This window comes from Peromyscus eremicus, chromosome 23, assembly GCF_949786415.1.
Source record: "Peromyscus eremicus chromosome 23, PerEre_H2_v1, whole genome shotgun sequence".
Classification (NCBI taxonomy): Eukaryota; Metazoa; Chordata; class Mammalia; order Rodentia; family Cricetidae; genus Peromyscus; species Peromyscus eremicus.
Window position 1 is genome coordinate 33,352,578 of NC_081438.1, and position 23,709 is coordinate 33,376,286.

The following is a 23,709-nucleotide window of genomic DNA, read 5'->3' on the forward strand; positions in this document are numbered from 1 at the left end:
CTTGTTTTGTTTTATTCCAGTTGAATGTTTTTCTTAGTTTGTTTTCAAAATGGAGAAAAAAAAGAGGTCATGAAGTGGGGTGGGTGGGCATTTAAGGAGTATCTTGGGGGATAAACAATGATATTGTACAAAAAAAATATTGTACAAGAAAGTATATTTTTAAATGTTACCCTGATGAACCAATTCTCAAATATGGAATCTGGTTTGTTGTCAACTTAAATATAGTGAGTGACATAATTTATCTTCCATCTTCTTCTTGAGAGTTTACATCGTGTAAACTATAAAAAGACCGGTTACTGATAAATGACAACAAGCAAGGCATGCAGCACATGATGTCTTACACATTTATACAAATATACAATAGACTAGAAATAAGAGGAGCCATAAATGTTGTTCCCAAAGAATTATTTATCAGTTATGACGTGTTGATAAAATGTGGAGGAATGGGTCCTCTTAAATATGCAGTAGTCACACAATACAGAGTTTCAGCTGAAAGAATATAGGACAGTTTATCAATATTGAAGAACTGTGAAGGGCTGAGTACAGAAAATCTTTAGGTATATATGTCAAATTAGATGTGAGGATAGGTTATACAGAACCAGTTATAGCAGAGAGTTGAACAATGTTTGTAGATTTAACATAAACTTTATGTAATTGACTGTTTGGGTACATATCTGATTAAGTGAAATCTGACATTAGCCTGTAATTAAACCATGTATTGGTCTTTGTTCTACTCTAGTACATAGCTCATTATGCAATTAATAAAGAAAGCAATGCCTTCATGTCAAAATCGTATTCATTTTTTAATATGTGCTTTTGTTCATAGAAAAGGCATTCGTGAACTGTAAGCTTGATGAATCCAGGAAACCTATCGAAGGCATAAAAACACATGGAAATGTATGAGATCTTGTGGTGTTATAAGGTTAAAGTTATACAGTGTTGAAGAGGTAAAGAATACATACACATTTATTCATCTCTTATTTAATATTGAGAGCACAATAATTTTTTATGAATTCAACCTTCTAATTTAGAGAAATTTGAAAATAATATTAGAAGATGAGAGAATAAAGATGGATTTCATCAATAGGAAGTCAATACATATAAAATCTTAAATCACTATTTTATCTGTGGCAACTGAAACCTTAGTGAAAGACAAGATGGAAGATTTCTACATAATTAAAAAAATCATGGACTATGCTGTAAAATTCACTTTTCCTCTAGAATGTCCTTTATTCCTGACATGATGAAGCACATTTCTATGTGGTCTGAACAAAATAATATAGCACTTGGGGACAAAGATGCAACCTAGGAGACCTGCACTGGAAGCCAAGATGGAGAAGACTTCCATGGCCACCATGAGTTTCCCCTTGGTGCTGTGGTAGACAGGGAGGAAGGTGACCCACACATTGAAGAACACCAACATGCTGAAAGTAATGAACTTGGCTTCATTGAATGTGTCAGGCAGGTTCCTGGACAGATAAGCCAAAGTGTAGCTCCCAAGTGCCATGGAGCAGAGGTATGCCAGGACAGAATGGAAGGCAGTAGTGGAGCCCTTGTTGCATATAATAATTATGTGTCCATGTTCAGAGTGAGCATCTGAGTCAATAAATGGAGGAGAGGTACTCAGCCAAACTCCACAGAGCACAAGTTGGATGAGGGTGCAGACAGGAATGATGAGGTTAGGAGCTCTTGATATCATTATCCACCTTATCAGTCTTCCTGGCAATGTGATTCTGAAAGCCAGAACCACAGTAATAGATTTGGCCAAGACTGTGGAGAGAGCCACAGCGAACAAAACTGCAAATGTGCTCTGCTGCAGGATACAGCTGGCTGTGGTGGGATGGCCAATGAAGAACAAGGGACAGAGAAAACAGAAGATCAGAGTGATGAGCAGGATGTAAGTGAGAGCCTGATTGTTGGCCTTGACAATGGGAGTGTGGTGGTACTTCACAAAGACACCAAGAACACCAGCTGTTAGTGCAGAGAAGCCCAGGGCCAAGTAGGTGAGTGCCATCCCCAAAGTGTCTTCGTAGGACAGAAATGTCACTGCTTTCTGGAGGCATTGCTTCTGCTCTGCGTTTGCATAATGACTTTCTAGACACCTCACACAATGATCCATATCTACTCAGAAATTAAATTTATAGTGAGTCTCTACTCATGTTCCCCTTTTATTTCAAGCCATTTCCCAGCAACATTTGTCTGGAATTTGCTCACATTTCCTTTGTTGTTCCAGACTCTGTAAATCAGTCCTCTATAGTGAAAATTCTCAAGTGCTCTCTAATAAATCCTTCCAGGATTATACTGCCTATCTTCTTTGTTGCACATAAAGTGAACAAGTCTATCCTTTATATTGTTATACTTAAATATATTTCATTTAAGTGATAAAATGCATTTTTATTTATTGATATAGTCAAGTTATTGAATAAAATTACATAAACCTAACTTGATCATAGGATCACTGAAATATCTGTCTTGTAATGTTGTTCTCACCATCAGACTCAAATTTAGCAATTCCTGTTGTGTTTATTGAATACTCCAGTGTGTTCATTCTCTGACAGTGCTTGAGGAATGAGAATTTTTAGATTCTTGAAAGCTGGAAGAACTCCCCATGTGAAACTGTTTAATCACTTCTAAGTAGAAAAGATCTACTTAACAAATAGATATAAAACTCTAGTTTTAGTCTTGGTTGGTCATGGAATAATGTTTTGATATTTTATCACTTATAATTTGTGAGTTTCATCTTAAATTCAAAAGATGTAAATATCACTGTATTAATTACATATTTATATTAAGAATATTTCTATTTCATATTTCTATTAAAATCTTCAATATTTTTATAATGTGGATTTTTTAATTGAAGTCTATTGGATTTATCATTTTCTATTCCCTACTATATCCTTTATTTGATTATCATTTAATTTCTTAGTTTTTCAGATGTGCCTTCCTTGTACCTTCTCACTGTCAAGGTACTCTTTTTTTTCTATATCCCATGTGCTTACATCTATCCATTTCTAACAGAGCATGAATGCTTTATAAGCACAATCATATATCTTTTTTAGTAAATGCACAGGGTATATAAGTCATGACAAATATTTTTTTAGACATTTAAAGTGATTCTTTTGAAGATAGATTCGCCTTACTATATAGGTTTTGAAGTACAGGATTCACTGTTTTGAAATATTTAGCACTTATATTTTAGTGTTTTTTTTCTCTCTTACTAAAGTGTCTCGTTAAACTGCAGTCATGCAATACTTGATATTGATATTTCTTGTTTCCTCAAATGAATATAACTAACACGTGCATGAACAAACTGTGGCTCCATGTACTCAAAGCCTCTTTGCACATTAAGTTTTGAAGGGTCTGTACAGTCAGTCTCAAAATGCATATTTTAAAATTAGGCAAATTAAAGTCACCAAAAAATTTGAATGTTTTAAATTTTATGAATTAATGTTAAAACATCTGAGTGTTCAGGGAAACCATTATGTCATTCAAAGAATTCCAGCTATTATACAAAGCAACTCATTTGATATAAATGATGGAGTTGAGGAATCCTCTTTAAGTTTCTCTCCATATTAAACATTGTGAGTATATGTCCTCATATATTCACTGCTATCAATTGTCTCATGCCTGTTTTATGTTTCTTGGATATATTTTGACATAAGAATCCTCTACTATCCACCTTTGCCTGGAAAAGATGGTCTTTCATATTCAGTGTCCTAACTTGTTCTATGAACAAGGGTGTGTATCCATACCTGGCTTATTCACAACATCATTAATAAAAAGTGTTGATGTGCCATTTCAACTAGTTTCACAAGATGTTAACAGCATACCTGTTACTCTTAAGGAGGACCTGGGTTCCATTGCAAGCACTTACAATGTGGTTCATGTTACCTGTGACTCAACCTACAGGTGATCTGATGCCACATTTAACATTGAGTTGCACCAAGGAAGTACATGGTAAACATACATGAGTGTAGGCAAAACATTCACAGATAAAACAAAATGAATAATTATAAAAATGAAACACTTCTAAATATGTCCATGTGTAAATTAAATACATTTCTAACACCTCTAATGAACCTAGAACCATGACTGAAATTATGCAACTAAAGGCCGAAGGATCCAACCCTTTATGATGTGCTAACTATGAGATAAATACGATTTGAAATACAAGACATGTCAGTAATTTATAAAGTTGGTGCATGCGCACATGAGTGTGTGCCTGCATGTGTATGTTAAATGTCATGGTGAAATAAAGCAGAATACTCTGTGATGGGTAAAGTTGTTCTCTTAAAACAACTCTGCAACAATGGCTGTAGAGGATCAAATCTGAGTTTCAATGGCCAGAACATCAATTAAAATGAAAATAAAATGAACGAAAACATTTTTATTCTAACTGAAAGAAGAAGGGGAGTTATCTCAAATGTTCCTTCACAGAACATTTCAATCTGCTTAGCCTTTGCAGAAGATTCTTTAGAGGTGAGAAATTCCCCCAGTGAGTCTGACACTTACTTGTCTCATTGGAAATCTCATTAGCTGGACAAGGAGTGCAATCAAAGCAGCAGACAGTCTTGCCCTCCTGGGGAGATTTTCTGAATCCTGGAACACAGTTTTCACTGCACACAGAATAAGGAAGCTAGGAAGTAAATATAGAAGAGAAAACACTCAAGAGTGTACTGTTTTAAAACAATAAAATTTCTGTTTTTCCATATTGAACAATGACATAGAAAGTTTTTATATTTATTCTAAAAATAAGAAAAATAAGACGTTGGTTTACTGAGTACATATCAAAGTGGGCAACTGTAATATACTGATCCTATGCTGTACTTCCTCAGAGATGGAGTGAGCAACTTTGTTTCCCAATGGTGTTGCTTAATTTACATTTGTCAACTTGACAGAATTCAGAATTATCATATAAACTAATCTTTGTGATTTTCTATGCAGGATGATCTTGTTATGGCACTAGAAGTGGGAAGTTATGTTCTATAATTAGTTAGCAACATTTCATTGGCTGTTGCTAAGGACTGAAAGAAAAACAAAAAGGGAGGTGAAGAGCAGTGATCATGTCTATCTACTTCCTGACTGAAGATACAATGTGAATCACTTTCTCAGGCTCTTGCCAACACGATTGCCTGAATTATTATTGAGTGCTCACCCCAAATGTGAATCAAGTAAAAACTATGTTCTTAAGGTATGTTGTGATGCATAGACAAATTGCTTCCTTTTCAGCAGCAAGACAAGCAATTAACCAATGCATACGTGCCCTCCATGCTAATGTGTGTTGCCAGTTGCCTGAATTCGAAATACCCATGCACTGATATTTCCTAATCTGGCAGCTTAATTAATGCTTTTGTCAGTTGGTTTCAGTGCAGGGATTAAATCTTAATAAGTAGACACTATATTTATAACTGCAAATAAGTGCCCATAGAATAAAGTATGGAAAAATAAACAATTCCATTACTCAGAATAAGGCAACAGAATCTTCCTCACATGACATTATTTTTGTACATTAAGAAGGGCACTAAGTAAGGAAACAATGATCATTACATCCACAAACAAATGTTTATTAACATAGAGATCAAAGCAATGCGATAAGATCCAGCGCACCTCTGTAAATTCTATAGCCCATTGTATCATATGGTCAGACAAAAACAGTTGCTGCCCTTCTGGAGCTTTTGGAGAAAATGTTCCAACTTTCATCTTTTTTCTGAGGCTCTCTGGAAAATTCCAGATATTGATAATATCATATTCAGCATCTAATTTCCTTTGTGAATCCAAAACCACAATGTTTCCAGCACCATTTTTGAAATGGATCTTCTTGAGAAAAGGGTGAAGCTAAAAGAGATGCATAATCTGATGATTAAAAATTCCCAGAAAATTTCAGTGGAACTGGATGAAGCAATGGGTCTCATTATCATAAATCTCTAGCATAAATTGCAAGCTTTACTAAGCTATCAACATTTTAATGGATGAAGACAAAAATTGAATATATCATGTTTCTATACTGCCAGTTAGTTGCAAAACAAAGACTTGACATACACACAATAACAAACAAACAGAAAGATTTAATTAATGAATGTTGATTCAAGAAAATGTCCAGAGTTTTACGTGATTGTCACATCCAAATATTTAAGTAATCTACTCAAATTTTCAGATTGTAAATGGAGATTTTATGTCCAAAATGTATTAAAGTGATCAGTTAGGTAATATAATCTTAGCTTCATAATGTGAAGTATAAAGATCTAGTAGCATTTGAAAATTTAGACTCTAGTTCTATTTCTATTATGAAATGTTTAGAGATATTTGAGTTTCAGTTGAGTATATTATCATGAGAAGTTTCTGAGGTTAATTGTAACACAAAGTAGATATGACATAGACACATTTTAACCATGTTAATGCCATCCAGTCTTCATGAACAATGACACATGCTTTTGCAAGGAAGTCTAGATGATAAATTACATACAGTCTCTCAGGTGCATTTTAGCAAAATCTATCACAGTGTACAATCATGTCCTGAGTACTTTTATTAAACCTCAATATGTCATGGTGCTTTTGATAAAATATACAGGAAAAGAAATTACCTCCCAAGGGAAGGTATATACCTCCCCATTTCCATGGGGTTGAATTTGTACTTGTTTGAGTGTCATCTCATGGAGACTGTGAGCCACAGCATATACAGAATTATATAAATTGTAACTCTCTTCAGTCATATCCATTTCCCAAACATTTTTAGGCAACATATCCAAAGAAGCATTGGGTAGACAGTTACCCAAAATTTTACAATCAGGTCCAGAAAAAGAGCAATTGAAGTATGTGTTCCAGAACTTAGCAAGAAAATAGTCCTCTGGGTATTTGAAAGGATTATATGTCTGGATAAACTTCCTAAAATCAGAAGCCTCAGTGTGGTGATGTGCAAAAATGAGACTCCCATGGAATGTATCAAATATGAAAGATTTAGTAAGAGAAATTTCATCCCATTGTGAATTCAGGACCCAGACTTTCCTGTTCAATACATGTGTTGCTATAATCATAATTGCACCATGCAATGAATCATGGTCACCATAAATGATAACCACATTTGCAGATGATTTCAGTATCTGCAGGTGAGTTTTTATGGAAGGTTCATAGTAGGAGGAAATTGGGATTTCTGGAATTATTTCTACAAAAGCTAAACACACTCTGTACCTGTCCATCTCTCCTCTCAAGTCTGATAGACTCTCAGTCCCTTTGTGGTCATCATAAGAACCAGTCCCACCCAGGTCCAGCTGAAATGAACCATCAAAATGACAATGCCATGTGAAAGAGATATGTCCTTGGGTGCTGTCTGATAGAGAGAAGAGAACTGGATTCTGTCATTCAGGATAGTGTCAAATGGACCAAAAGTAAGCTGAAGGAAATTTCAGATAGGAAATATGAATGAAGACATTGACATAGAACACAATCTTAAAGCTAGGGTGGCATTTTGGATTGGAATAGTCTAACATATGCTCATGGTGTTATAAACTCCCATCTTGTTTCTTAAGACAATTATAGAAAATTCCTCACAAGACACAGAATTTTCTAAACACTCACTGTGGGATTCAAACTCTTCTTCTTTTCTGTCTCAAGCAAAGTATATGGGGCTACATTACCAAATGCCTGATTTATTTTCTTTGATAGATGAGTGACACAACCTCACTTCCTTACATTTGAAAACATCTGAAATGTCTGCAGTTTAATTCAAGCTTCTTGTTCCCTCACAGCCACGTCCCTCACCTGTGGATATTTGTAGAGATTCAGTAGTCTTCCAATATGTGCAGATGTTGCCCATGATGCTCCTGTAAGTAAAGCAGCAGTCTTCTTCTTACTTCTACATTCATAATTAGGACGCACATTTTGAAATCCTGTGAGGCAAGCCAAAGCTCCCAGAAGAGTAGTCCCTTGATTGCTAGGGACATTATAGAGATGAAATCCTAGAGACGTGTTGGGTAAAATGTGAGTGTTTCTGTTGATCTCCTCAATGGCAAATATGAAGGACAAAGAAAACTGGTAGCTTCTCATCTTGTACCTACAGAGAGGGATTATCATTATTTATGAATGGGACTCATATCATACTGTCTACCAGTATGATGCAATGGCTCTCATATCTTCTGTGTTATTTATCTATAAACAATATTTTTTGTTGTCCTGGTAATGGTTAGAATTTAATGCCAGGGTATGTAGTAAGTGGTAATTTAATTATCTAAAAGCCTCAGATGGGTCTAAAATTTCAGGACAGAAAGTTGACTTGAACTTACAGTACCTGTGCAATCTTCTGGTAAGTAGAAACACAAACACCCCTAAATCTTTGATGCTTTAACCAGCAGATGGCAACTTCCATCCTTTAAGGCTCCCCTGATGTGTACTATAAAACCCAAGGGACCCCACAACACATTTACTCTGTCTGTACATAGAGGGAAAGACTGCAGCATTTCAGTTATTCTAATTAAAATCAATGATGATTATGGGTATGGCTGACTGTTTTGCATGCATCAACCCCAAAGCAACATTTGGATCTGAACCTGGGGGGGTTTGAGAGTACCCCAACCAAGTGCATATGATTGACTAACCTTTTATTTCTACCAGTGCCATCATCTTTTCCTTTCTTAGAGCCATACAATGAAGAGCAGAATGAGTGAGTTTCTTACGGTTTAATATCCTATATACGTGAACCAAACCCTCTGGGTTTTTCCCCCACTTTTTGTATTTTCCCTCATCTGCCAGCCTCTTTTTTTTATCCATTCACTATGTTCTTACTTCCCCAAAAAGTGGACTTCACAAGAACCTTGAATACCCTGCTGGCAGATTTTGGACACTCAGAAAACATCAGACCTCTAAGGTGTTTATTTTGTAATTCTTAATGTTTTGTTTTTGTTTTGTTTTGCTTTAACATGAATGGGTTTTACCTGATATATTTACTGGCTTCTAAAGACACATAATTGAAATAAACAGATACCAACAGACACTCAAAAGATTAGTATTGCCAATGAGAGACTAGCTTCAACCAGAAAAGTGCTACTATAGTAGGCTCAACAGCGTCTCCCTGCTAATTCTGACTGGTAAGTCCAAGTCAATGTTCCTCTCACTAAGGTAAAATGTCCTTTGCACTTCATGCTGCTTTGTTCTCTGAGTGTCTGCTTTTGTTTCTGCCCAGACTAACAACATGTTTATTAAAGATTGCTATGTTAAGTTTTTCTTTTACAATGAAAGTGATAAAAATTTAAACTCAACATGCTTTAATCATAAAAATCTTAGTTTATGGACTTCCCTTCTGGACAAGAGGTGAGTGCCTGGGCTCAGCCTAGATCCCATCCCTGGGCACCAGCCACTCCGGGGAAGACCTGCCCAACTGGGCCCCAGGTTCGGGCCACCGGGCAGGTTCCCTTCTAGCCCTACTGGGAAGGCTCCCCTTCTCCAAGACCCCTGGCAGATGCTGCAATCTCCAAGCCCTGCCCCCACCCCCATCATCGCCTGAGACCCCTGACATTTCCTGAGACTTAGAGATCATCCCCCAGCAACCATCCTGCCCTGGACTTCCTGTCTGGACAAGAGCTCCCATCCTGCCCCAGACTTCCCATCTGGACAAGAGAGCTCCCATCTGGACAAGAGAGAGAGACTTCCTAAATCTGTCAGCTCTGTCTGGACCAAGTGTGATGATAAGACCAAGAACGGACCACAAGGAGATGGGCAGATGTTAAGGCAGAGGTACATACAACAAAATGAAGATCAATACAGAATCACCAGAACCTAGCCCTCCTCCAACATCTAGCTAGACCGGAACATCAAAAGTTCGAAGAAGCAGAAGAAATCAACCTTATGAATAACATCATGAAGAAGGTAGAGGCTTATATAGAGGAAAAGACAAACAAAAAATGGGAAGAACACTATAAAAATCTAGAGAAAAGGACAAATAAAGTAAAAGAAAACAATAAAGTCCTGGAAGAAAACAATAAAGCCCTGGAAGAAAATCATGAAAAAGCAATGAAACAGATGAAGGAAACAGCCCAAGACCTGAAAAGGGAAATAGAAAAAATGAAGAAGACACAAACAGAGGGAATGCTGGAAATAGAAAATCTGAGTAAACAAATAGGAACTTGAGATGCAAGTATAACCAACAGAATGCAAGAGATGAAAGAGAGGATCTCTGGCATTGAAGATACAGTAGAAGAAATAGATTCATCAGTCAAAGAAAACACTAAAGCCAACAATGTCATGACCCAAAATGTCCAAGAAATTTGGGACACCATGAAAAGACCAATAATAGGAATAGAAGAAAGAGAAGAATACCAACTCAAAGGCACAGAAAATATATTCAACAAGATCATAAAAGGAAACTTTCCCAACTTAAAAAAGGAAATGGCCATGAAGATACAAGAAGCCTATAGAACACCAAACAGATTAGACCCCCAAAAAAAGTCCCCTTGCCACATAATAATTAAACAACTAAATGTACAGAATAAAGAGAAATATCAAGAGCAGCAAAGGAAAAAGGCCAAGTGACTTATAAAGGCAAACCCATCAGAATAACACCCGATTTCTCAATGGAGACTCTGAAAGCTAGAAGGACCTAGACAGACATAATGCAGAGACTAAGAGACCACCAATGCCAGCCTAGACTAATATACCAAGCAAAACTTGCAATCATCATAGATGGAGTGAACAAGACATTCCATGACAAAGCCAAATTTAAACAATACTTATCCACAAACCCAGCCCTACAAAAAGCACTAGAAGGAAAATTCCAACCTAAGGAAGTCAGATACACCCTCGAAAACACAGGCCATAGATAAAGCCACAGCAGTAAACCCCAAAGAAAAGAAGTACACACACACTACCACCAAAAAATAACAGGAATGAACAATCACTGGTCATTAATATCCCTTAATATCAATGGACTTATTTCACCTATAAAAAGACACAGGCTTACAGAATGGATACGAAAGCAGGACCCAACTTTCTGCTGCATACAAGAAACACACCTCAAATTCAAAGATAGACACTACCTAAGAATAAAAGGCTGGGAAAAGACTTTCCAATCAAACGGTCTTAAGAAACAAGCGGGTGTAGCCATCCTGATATCCAGCAAAATAGACTTCAAACTAAAATCAATCAAAAGAGATCAAGAAGGGCATTACATACTCATCACAGGAAAGATCCACCAAGATGAAGTCTCAATTCTGAACATTTATGCCCCAAACACAAGGGCACCTACATATGTAAAAGAAACATTACTAAAGCTTAAACCACATATAAAACCCCACACATTAATAGTTGGAGACCTCAACACCCCACTTTCACCACTGGACAGATCCCCAAATTGAAACTTAACAGAGAAATAAAGGACTTAACTGATGTCATGACTCAAATGGACTTAATCGATATCTACAGAACATTCCATCCTAACAGAACAGAATATACCTTCTTCTCAGCACCCCATTGAACCTTCTCTAAAATCGACCACATACTTGGCCACAAAGCAAATCTCAACAGATACAAAACAATTGGAATAACATCCTGCATTCTATCAGACCACCATGGTTTAAAGTTAGATTTCAACAACAACAAAAACTACAAAAAACCTACAATCTCATGGAAACTGAATAATGCTCAACTGAATCACCAATGGGTTAAGGAAGAAATAAAGAAAGAAATTAAAGACTTCCTAGAGATCAACAAAAATGAAGACACCACATACCCAAACTTATGGGACACTATGAAAGCAGTGCTAAGAGGGAAATTCACAGCACTAAATGCCCACATAAAGAAGTTGGAGAAATCTCACACTAGTGACTTAACAACACACCTGAAAGCTCTAGAACAAGAAGCAGCAAAGTCTCTCAGGAAGAATAGATGCCAGGAAATTATCAAAGTGAGAGCTGAAATCAATAAAATAGAAACAAAGAGAACAATACAAAAAATTAATGAAACAAAGTGTTGGTTCTTTGAGAAAATCAACAAGATGGACAAGCCCTTAAAAAAAACTAACCAAAAGACAGAGAGAGAGAGAGCATCAATTTAACAAAATCAGAAATGAAAAGGGGGACATAACAACAGACATTGAGGAAATCCAGAGAATCATCAGGTCATACTTCAAAAACCTCTATTCCACAAAACTGGAAAATCTAAAAGAAATGGATAATTTTCAGGATAGGTACCACATACCTAAGTTAAATCATGGCCAGATAAACTATTTAAATAGTCCAATAACCCCTAACGAAATAGAAACAGTCATTAAAAGTCTTCCAACCAAAAAAAGCCCAGGACCAGATGGTTTCAGCGCAGAATTCTACCAGGTCTTCAAAGAAGAGTTAATACCAATACTCTCTTAACTGTTCCACACAATAGAAACAAAAGAAACATTACCAAACTCCTTCTATGAGGCTACAATTACCCTGATTCCTAAACCAATCAAGGATGCAACAAAGAAAGAGAACTACAGACCGATCTCCCTCATGAACATTGATGCAAAAATACTCAATAAAATACTGGCAAACAGACTCCAAGAACACATCAAAACAATTATTCACCATGATCAAGTAGGCTTCATCCCAGGGATACAAGGGTGGTTCAACATAGGAAAGTCTGTCAATGTAATATACCATATATACAAACTCAAAGAAAAAAAAACCACATGATCATCTCACTAGATGTTGAAAAGGCATTTGACAAAATCCAACACCCCTTCATGATAAACGTCTTGAAGCAATCAGAAATACAGGGAACATACCTAAACATAATAAAGGCAATTTACAGCAAGCCAACAGCCAACATCAAATAAATGGAGAGAAACTCAAAGCAATTCCACTAAAATCAGGAACGAGGCAAGGCTGTCCACTCTCCCCATACTTATTAAATATAGTACTTGAAGTTCTAGCCAGAGCAACAAGACAACATAAGGAGATTAAGGGGATACGAATTAGAAAGGAAGAAGTCAAGCTTTCCCTATTTGCAGATGACATGATAGTATACTTGAGTGACCCCAAAGATTCAACCAAGGAACTGATACAGCTTATAAACACCTTCAGCAACATAGCAGGATACAAGATCAACTCAAAAAAATCAGTAGCCCTCCTATATACAATTGACAAACAGGCTGAGAAGGAAATAAGAGATATATCACCCTTTACAATAGCCACAAATGATGTAAAATACCTTGGGATAACACTAACCAAGCAAGTGAAGGACCTATATGACAAAAACTTTAAGTCCTTGCAAAAAGAAATTGAAGAAGATGTCAGAAAATGGAAAGATCTCCCATGCTCATGGATAGGAAGGACTAACATAGTATAAATGGCAATTTTACCAAAAGCAATCTACAGATTCAATGCAATCCCCATCAAAATACCAACACAAATCTTCAAAGACCTGGAAAGAATAATACTCATCTTCATATGGAAAAACAAAAAACCCAGGATAGCCAAAAGATTCCTGTACAACAAAACAACATCTGGAGGCATCACGATCCCTGTCTTCAAGCTCTACTATAGAGCTACAGTAATAAAAACAGCTTGGTACTGGCATAAAAACCGACATGTGGACCAATGGAATCAAATTGAAGACCCTAACATTAATCCGCACACCTATGAACATATAATTTTGACAAAGAAGCAAAAAGTGTACAATGGAAAAGAGAAAGCATCTTCAACAAATGGTGCTGGCATAACTGGATATGAATGTATAGAAGGCTGCAAATAGATCCATATCTGTCACCGTGCACAAAACTGAAGTCCAAGTGGATCAAGGATCTCAACATAAATCCAGCTACTCTGAACCTGCTAGAAGAGAAAGTAGGAAGTAGTCTTGAATGCATTGGCATAGGAGATCACTTCCTAAATAGAACACCAGTAGCTCAAACACTGATAGAGAGAATCAGTCAATGGGACCTTTTGAAACTGAGAAGCTTTTGTAGAGCAAAGGATATGGTCAACAAGGCAAAGCGACAGCCTACAGAATGGGCAAAGGTCTTCACTAACCCCACATCTGACAGAGGAATGATATCCAGAATATATAAGGAACTCAAGAAATTAGACATCAAAATGCCCAACAGTCCAATTAAGAAATGGGCTATAGAACTAAACAGCCAATTCTCAACAGAGGAAACTAAAATGGCTGTAAGACATTTAAGGAATTTCTCAACATCCTTAATTATCAGGGAAATGCAAATCAAAACAACTCTGAGATACCAACTTATGCCTGTCAGAATGGCTAAGATCAAAAACACTGAAGACAACTTATGCTTGAGAGGATGTGGAGCTAGAGGAACTCTCCTCCACTGCTGGTGGGAATGCAAGCTTGTACAACCACTTTGGAAATCAATATGGCACTTTCTTAGAAAATTGGGAATCCATCTCCCCCAAGATCTAGCTATACCACTCTTGGGCATATACCCAAGGAATGCTCAATCATACCACAAGGGCACTTGCTCAGCTATGTTCATAACAGCATTGTTTGTAATAGCCAGAACATGGAAACAACCTAGATGCCCTTCAACTGAAGAATGGATAAATAAAATGTGGTACATATACACAATGGAATACTACTCAGCAGAGAAAAACAATGACATCATGGATTTTGTAGGCAAATGGAAGGATCCAGAAAAAATCATCTTGAGTGAGGTAACCCAGACTCAGAAAGACAAACATGGTATGTACTCACTCATAGGAGGACCCGAAGAAAGACACAGGGATCGCCCAATGACGGAGAAATGGATGAGATCTACATGAACAGCCTGGACGTGAGTGGGGGTAATGAAGGGCGAGGTTCGAGGGAAAGAGAGCTTGGGGGAGCGGGAGATCCCAGCTGGATCAAGAACAGAGATGGAGAACAAGGAATAGGAGACCGTGGTAAATGAAGACCACATGAGAATAGGAAGAAGCAAAGTGCTAGAGAGGCCCACAGAAATCCACAAAGATGCCCTCACAATAGACTGCTGGCAATGCTCGAGAGACATCCCAAACTGACCTACTTTGGGGATAGGATGGCCAAATACCCTAATTGTCATGCTAGAAACTCCATCCAATGACTGAGGGAACTGGATGCAGAGATCCACGACTAGGCCCTAGGTGGAGCTCCAGGAGTCCAACTGCCGAGAAAGAGGAGGGTTTATATGAGCGAGAATTGGTGAGACCAAGGTTGGATAAAGCACAGGGATAAATAGCCAAACGAATGGAAACACATGAACTTTGAACCAATGGGTGAGAGGCCCCCAACTGGATCAGGACCTCTGAATAGGTGAGACAGTTGATTGACTTGATCTGTTTGGGAGGCATCCAGGCAATGGGACCGGGTCCTGTGCTTAGTGCATGAGTTGGCTGTTTGAAACCTGGGGCTTATGCAGGGACGCTTGGCTCAGCCTGGGAGGAGGGTCTGGACCTGCCTGGACTGAGTCTACCAGGGTGATCTCAATCCCCAGGGGAGTCTTTGCCCTGGAGGAGATGGGAATGGGGGGTTTGCTGGGGTGAAGGGGAAGGGGGCGGGAGGGGGGAGAACAAGGGAATCCGTGGCTGATATGTAGAATTAAATTATATTGTAAAATAACAAAATAAAATTTTAAAAAATTCTTAGTTTTATAATTTGTCTTTTGTGCCATGTATGTACAGATTACTCATATGGAATTATCGTTTGTTGTTCATATCATGTATTTGATAACAAAATGATTAAAAGTCAATGTTTCTGTAAACTAAAACTGAGGACTTTGACTTCATTCATTTTGTTCATAGTAATACTAAAATTACAAATTAATGTTAAATTCAAATACTTATTTAATCAATATGACTGCTTAGGTAAAATAAGTAAAAATGTCTATGTTACTTAACAGTTCCTTGAAACAATTAACCTGAGGTTTTACATATAAACTTAATGTCTACTTTTAAGTCAAAGATGTAGAGAATCATACAATTCAGGTCAAAATGATATTTCCTGATTCTTATATCAATTTTATTTCTACAATATGGTTCATATCTCTTATGGTTATCAATTTTATTTAAGATATTATTGTTTCTATAGAAGGATATGTTACTCATATTGCAATGTTATCATCTCTTCATATACAAACACATTATATCTGTGCTTTTAAATGTGATATATATGTACAGTTTATGAATGCATATGCAGTAATAATTATTTTAATGATTATGTGGATATTTTTCACCAGGAAACCTGATTAAAAAATAAATGAACAAATACGTGTTTGAAGATCCAACACGGTGATTTTATCCGAAAAAGTAAAACACAACAAACTACTACTTTCAATTCTGTTAGACCCAAATGAGCAAACCAAGATATCTTAAATATTAATATACCTTTAAAAATGGTAATGATAAAATATCTTAATACATAGTGAGTAGAGAATTTTCAGTGTGACTATATCTAGGTCACCCACATTCTCATCAGAAAGACCATCGTCATTTTCTGTAAATAACCTTATGAATTCATGGATTCCGTATGGTGAACTTTGATGAGAATGAAACTTGGAGTTAATGAGAATTTAAAGAGAAGGGATAAACATTACTTGAGACCTCCCCACTGAAAGAATATTCTCACAATAGATAGCAAATTTATTTGTTAAACCTCCTATGTCTCAGTGGGATTGAATTCATTTGGAAATGAATCACGGCAAAACAAATATGATTGCATGTCAATTTGGCAAGTGGTGCAGTTGTGATGGCCTTTCTTGTTTACCAACTTGACTAAATATAATCTCAATCTTAGAGGGCATGAAGCACCCTTTTAATCCAGATATTGTAGATATTTCCTTAATGAAGACCTTGAGGCTGAGAGACATACCTTTAATGCAGATCTAATTCTGATGGACACCTGTACAAGGAAAAGGGAGAAGGAAGCTTTTGCTCTTTGTCTGCTTGCTATCACCCCACTAACTAGTCCATTCTTTACTTGAATTAGAACCTACTTCTGAAAGATTCTAGAATGGATATTAATATATGTGGCTTTGATATACTTTTTTTTTTGGTTTTTTTCGAGACAGGGTTTCTCTGTGTAGCTTTGAGCCTCTCCTGGAACTCACTTGGTAGCCCAGGCTGGCCTCGAACTCACAGAGATCCGCCTGGCTCTGCCTCCCCAGTGCTGGGATTAAAGGCGTGCGCCACCACCGCCCGGCGGCTTTGATATACTTAATTGTGAGATTTATATAGATCCTCTATATCAGGTACTCACAGAAGTATATGTATACATGCAAACATGTGTAAAGTAAAAGATAAAACAAATTCACTGAACAATGATTCACAAATAGTAAATATAATGCAATCTTGGTAAAATAAACTTTATTACCTAGAATAATAATGTTACAGATAATATATGTAAATAGGAAAATAAAATAATATTTATAGAATTTGAAAGCTGTTTTCTGGAACTGAAAGTATTTATGCTACATCATATAATACACAGATTCAACACACATACACACAAATACACAAACCCATGCATTTGAAGAGCTAGAAAAGAAAATAGAATTTTCTCATCATAAAGAAATGGCTAATATTTTGAAGAAATGTGTATCTAGTTTTTTAAACATGTTGAAATAAATATAAATGTATACTGAAAAAATAATTTTTTTTGTATTCTTGATGGTTGCAGGGTTTTTTTGCTTTTTTTATTTTACAATATAATTTAATTCTACATATTATATTGTAAAATAAAAAAAGTTCATAGTTGATATATTTCCATTCGTTTGGTTATTTGTCCCTGTGCTTTATCCAACCTTGGTCTCACCAATTCTCGCTCATATAAACCCTCCTCTTTCTCGCCAATTGGACTCCTGGATCTCCACCGGGGGCCTAGTCGTGGATCTCTGTATCCAGTTCCCTCAGTCATTGGATGGGGTTTCTAGCACAACAATTAGGGTGTTTGGCCATTCCATCACCAGAGTAGGTCAGTTCGGGCTGTCTCTTGACCACTGCCAGCAGTCTGTTGTGGGGGTATCTTTGTGGATTTCTGTGGGCCTCTCTAGCACTTTGCTTCTTCCTATTCTCATGTGGTCTTCATTTACCATGGTCTCCTATGCCTTGTTCTCCCTCTCTGTTCTTGATCCAGCTGGGATCTCCCGCTCCCCCAAGTTCTCTTTCCCTCGACCCTCGCCCTTCATTACCCCCACTCACGTCCAGGCTGTTCATGTAGATCTCATCCATTTCTCCATCATTGGGCGATCCCCATGTATTTCTTGGGGTCCTGTTTTAGGTAGCCTCCCTGGTGATGTGAGTAGCAGTCCAGTCATCCTTGTTCCACATCTAGTATCCTCCTATAAGTGAGTACATACCTTGTTTGTCTTTCTAAGTCTGGGTTACCTCACTCAGGATGATTTTTTCTAGATCCATCCATTTGCCTGCAAACCTCAGGATGTCATTGTTTTTCTCTGCTGAGTAGTATTCCATTGTGTATATGTACCACATTTTCTTTATCCATTCTTCAGTTGAAGGGCATCCAGGTTGTTTCCAGGTTCTGGCTATTACAAACAATGCTAATATGAGCATAGCTGAGCAAGTGCCCTTGTGGTATGATTGAGCATTCCTTGGGCATATGCCCAAGAGTGGTATAGCTGGATCTTGGGGGAGATTGATTCCCAATTTTCTAAGAAAGTGCCATATTGATTTCCAAAGTGGTTGTACAAGCTTGCATTCCTACCAGTATAAATGTATGCTGAAAAAATAAATTTTAAAAGTGGTTAAAAATTATGAAACAATAGAGCTACAACAAAAACCAAAATAATGATGAGAATCTCATTCACAGTGAAAGAAAATCTCTAAGACAGGATGAAGACTTTTCTGAAAATGAAGTCAGAAGTAGAATAAATGTTCATATGTCATTTTATTTCTATTTTAAATATTTGATGGGCCTCCAAAATGATTTCCATAACATCTCTATACATTTTCATGCCCACCTGCAGAAAGTAATGATTTGTCTTTGCCAACAGACTTTCACATACCTATGGTTAGATTTCTTGTTGATAACAATTATATTGCTGTAAGATGGTACTTACATCTAGATAGTTATGATTTCTTTTAAACACCAAAGAAACAACCAACTATTTCTTTTAACAAAGGAGGCAGAAATAAACAGTTGAGGAAACACAGCCTATACAATAAATAGAGCTGACAGTCTGGGCATCAACATACAGGGCAGTGAGATTAGACCATTATCCTTTTATAGAAATCAATTCAAAATGGATCACAGTCCTTAGCTTTAAAAATGAAACACTAAAAGTTATAGAATACACACACCTAATAATTGTCAAGGTATTGGTGTAGGCAAGAACTTACAAAAGACAATGCCAATGTCACACAAATTAGCCTCAACTAACAAAAGACAGACCTGTACAAAATGAAGATTCAACTATGAAAATAATGAATAAAATATTCTTTACAGCAAAAACAAAACAAAAACAATTGTCAGAGCACCATAAATGAGATAAACCATTTGCTTTCTGTTTAGATGGTAGACTAATGTCAAAAGCATTCAATCTGAAGAAGTTGTAGATCAAGGCAATAAAACCTCTATTCATCAAATGGGGTAATGGCATGTACAGATCTTGTACAAAAGAAAAGCACATACAACCAGCAGCTACTTTAAAAAGTTTTCAGCATCACTGATCATCAGATAAATGCAAATGTAAAAAATAAATTAAGTGATGATTGTTTTTAGTATGTTGAGTAGACTGACAAATTTTCAAGATACAAAGATACATCATTAGAAAGATATGAATAACAGAAATGACCAGTATGGATTTCTTAATGTTTCCTGAGTCACATCATTTCCATTGAAATCTAAAGGAGATAGAATGTGTTAGAAATTCAGTTAAAAGTAGAACATACAATACTGGAAAAATTAATGAGTGTTTAAATCATTGATATTTCAGGGAAAATCAAATCACATGGAGTTCATACTATTAATGAATGTAAATGGGAGGGTAATTGATGAACTTATATTTGTAGTTAGAGCATGGGTACACATAAGAAAAATAAATAATCAAGAAATGGATGAAAAGATTTTGATCAACCTTGAAATATATAATTTTTCACAAAAAGGAAATATAAAAAATATTTTAAATTAATATAACTTTGTGAGAATTTTTAGAATAATCACAAAGCAAATGTTATGTCCTTTAACATGAAACATTTTAATTAGGAATAAAGCATCTAATTAGAGACATTATGAACTCCAAATTATCAAGGATTATATATTCTCCAAAAATTAAAATTTTCTGTAAGTCAAAGGACACTGTCGAAAGGACAAAATGGCTGCCTACAGAACGGGAAAAGATCTTCACAAACTCCATATCTGATATAGGGCTGATATCCAAACTATATTTTAAAAACTCAGAAAACTAAATATCAAAAAAAACAAATATTCACTTAAAAATGGGGTACAATCTAAATAGAAAATTCTCAACAGATGAATCTCAAATGGGTGGGAATCACTTAAAAATTTGAAACATTTTTAGCCATTAGAAAAATGAATATCAAAACAACGCTAGTATTCTATCTTAAACTTTTCAGAATGGCTAAGATCAAAAATTCAAATGACAGCTCAAGCTGGTGAGGATGTGGAACAAGGGGAATTTCTCCATTGCTTGTTGGAGTGCAAACTTGTACAATCATTTTGGAAATCATTATGGTGGTTTCTCAAAAACTGGGAATAGATCTATCCCAAGACTCACCTTTAACACTCTTGGAAATACACCCAAAGATCCTACACCATATGACAAGGACACTTGGTTAACTATGTTCTCAGAAGCTTAATTCATAGTAGCTATGAATTGGAAACAACCTAGATGTCCTTAAGCTGAACAACAGATTAAGAAAATGAGGCACATTAACACAATGGAGTATTATTTGGCTGTTAAAAACAGAAACATCATTAAATTTATGACAGAGAGATAGAAGTAGAAAATATCATCCTGAGTGTGGTAACCTGGACCCAGGAAAACAAACATGGTTTGTGTTAGCTTATAAGTGTGTATTAGCCATAAAGGATAACCATGCTACAAGCAACAGACACAGAAGCTAAGTGACAAGGAGGTCTCAAGGGGGAGTTTGAGAAACATGCATTTGTTTCATGTTCTGAACACAACAACTACACTCATAATTGTATTGTTAAAATGACATTTGACTTGTCATGTCAATTGTACATTGAAGTAAATGTGAAAAAAAATGATGCTCACACATGAGTAGAGAGATTGTCTGTTTGTAATCACTTACAGGGGATATTATCGTCCATTCACAAAAAGACTTTAAAATGTACCTTACCAGGAAACTAGGCGTCCTGCTCATATTAATAACCAGAATTAATCTGAGAGGTTATATATTTCCATGAAATACATATATAAATGTATATAAAATTGAAAAAATATACATATGTGTATGTCTGTATATATATATGTATATATACAAATGTATCACTATTTATGGATATATATTTATATCCATATATATAAATCCTGTTTAAATATCATTTTTAAAATTAGAACCACATGAAAGTAAAATAAATATATATAATAATGCATAAAAATTACTGTAATGAGTTATATTCCAGGCCACACATTCTATGTTCTTTTTCTTATGATTATCAGGCAGAACATGCTCATGTGCATCCAATCAAAATATGAGGAAAATCAATTAAGAGGGTAAAACAAAACAAACCCACATTCTTCAATTAGTCACATTGATACACTCCTGTAAATGGATATCTGTCACCATATTTGCTTTATCTGTTTCAGAACAAGTTGTCAAAACATGCTAATATCTATCAACTTTTCCTCTTTGATTATTTCTCCTACTCTACATGCCCTGTACGTCTTAGCACTTCATCTAGCTTTCAATAAAAATACAATCATATCACGAGGACTTAAATTCATCTTCACTCCTAATTGTCTATACTCTGATTCTGACTCTCTACCTGAACTTTGCTTCTGCATTTCCATTTTATAGTATTGTGTTAAAAATTAGTATAAGCTGTCATCCTCTATTTCAGATCCCATGAATCTTACAGCCACAGAAATGTATGCACAGAATAAAATAGATCTTACTTCATTCACAAAGAATTATATGTAGGCATTTTCCTTCAGCAGAGTTCAAGAACTTTTTTAACTTGACTGAGACTGTCCTCTGGTCTTTACAAAACTAACTTAGATAGTACCCTCTGAGGTCACCATCAACATCTATCTATGTGACCTCAGAATACATCTGTACTAACTGTAAATAATTACAAACATAGGAATGATATGGAGCAAAAGGTATACAATTGACAGAATCTAAAAGAATACTAATTAAAATTATAGATAAAAATTGTAAGTCGTTTTGAAAGCATTTGAACAGAAGAGGAGCGAACTCCAAATTCTCATATTCTGACTTGCTAATCAGCACTAGCTACTACAGGCAGTCCCTGTCACTCTACCGTCACATAAGGACTCTGTAGTCACTGAAATGAATGCCACCATTTCTTCTCAAAGGAAAACAACTGCCCTTGAAAATGGTCCAAAACAATGAGTCAAGTTGTAGGATATTCCATCTGCATAGAAAGCCATGAAAAGGTCCCACCATTGGACAGATAAAAGCACTGCAGAGGAACATAAAGAGATTCACAGTATCAAATGGGTAAAATAACATTCATTAAAACAAACTTTTATATTTGGGAGAAGAAAAAAGGGAACAGGAAGACATACCTGAAAAAGAGTATTATGAGTATAAGAGAGGGAGTGTCAGAATGGGAGAGAAAAACCAAATTCTTGTGAATTCAAACTTACTTGAGAATAATAAAATCTGAATAATGAAAATACATACATTTTAAAAGTACTTACTGGACCATACTCTGTTTTTCACTTCTGAAATCATTTGTTGTGCTGTCGAAAACATAAAAAAGTGGAACAAGTGCAGCAATCAGCACATTTCCATCACGATGTAAATGACGTTGTATTTTTGAATGGCACTGAGAAGCATCGAAGGAAGACAAAGGAACAAGAGACTGCAGTAGCCAGAAAAGAAAAATCAAAGAGACCATTATAAAATAGAAGTGTCTACCACACTGTAAGCATGGGGAACAGAGATCCCAATGTGTTCAGCAGCTACATATAGAGGTCTTTTTTTTGGGGGGGGGGACAAAAGTTTGTAATATTATTGGTGACTGAAGTCATCACTCTAATCACATACACTTTTTGACATGTTCCTTCTACACTCCATGGAGAATTTGAAAACCTTTCTTCTCTGAGACTTTCCATCTGAGACCTAACATTCAAGATAAAAACAAGCTTCAAAAGACATTTGGGATCTTCTTCAAGACAGCAAGACCCCAGGGATGAAGCTTCTTGAATAGACTTGCCCAGAACTCTCTATCACAAAAGTTACATGAAACAGTGACTCAGGATGATGCAAAGACCTTGCAAGGGAGGATGTCAAGGGAGATGATATGACAAACATCTTTAACAAGTATGCTGAACAGAATGGTCCAGTGAAAAGCAGTAGGGCATCCTGCTCTTTAAAACTTTTAAAATTGCCAGTCTAACTTGCCAATCTCCTGGAGGAATCTAAAAATATTTTTTATTTATTTTTAGAAACCTTGCATGACTACATACCAATATTTCTTCAATGACTCTATATATCCAAAATGTGTTTTTGTCTCAGTCCTGGGAAACTGACAACCTGAATTCATGAATTCCAAATCAGTGGTTTAATCAATGATGAGATT

General features: G+C 36.1%; 1 pseudogene; it reads right to left on the minus strand.

The window, feature by feature from the left end:
- Positions 1–1,192: 1,192 nt before the first annotated feature.
- LOC131897931 (vomeronasal type-2 receptor 116-like) lies at positions 1,193–23,025 on the minus strand (annotated as a pseudogene).
- Between the last annotated feature and the right edge of the window lie 684 nt (positions 23,026–23,709).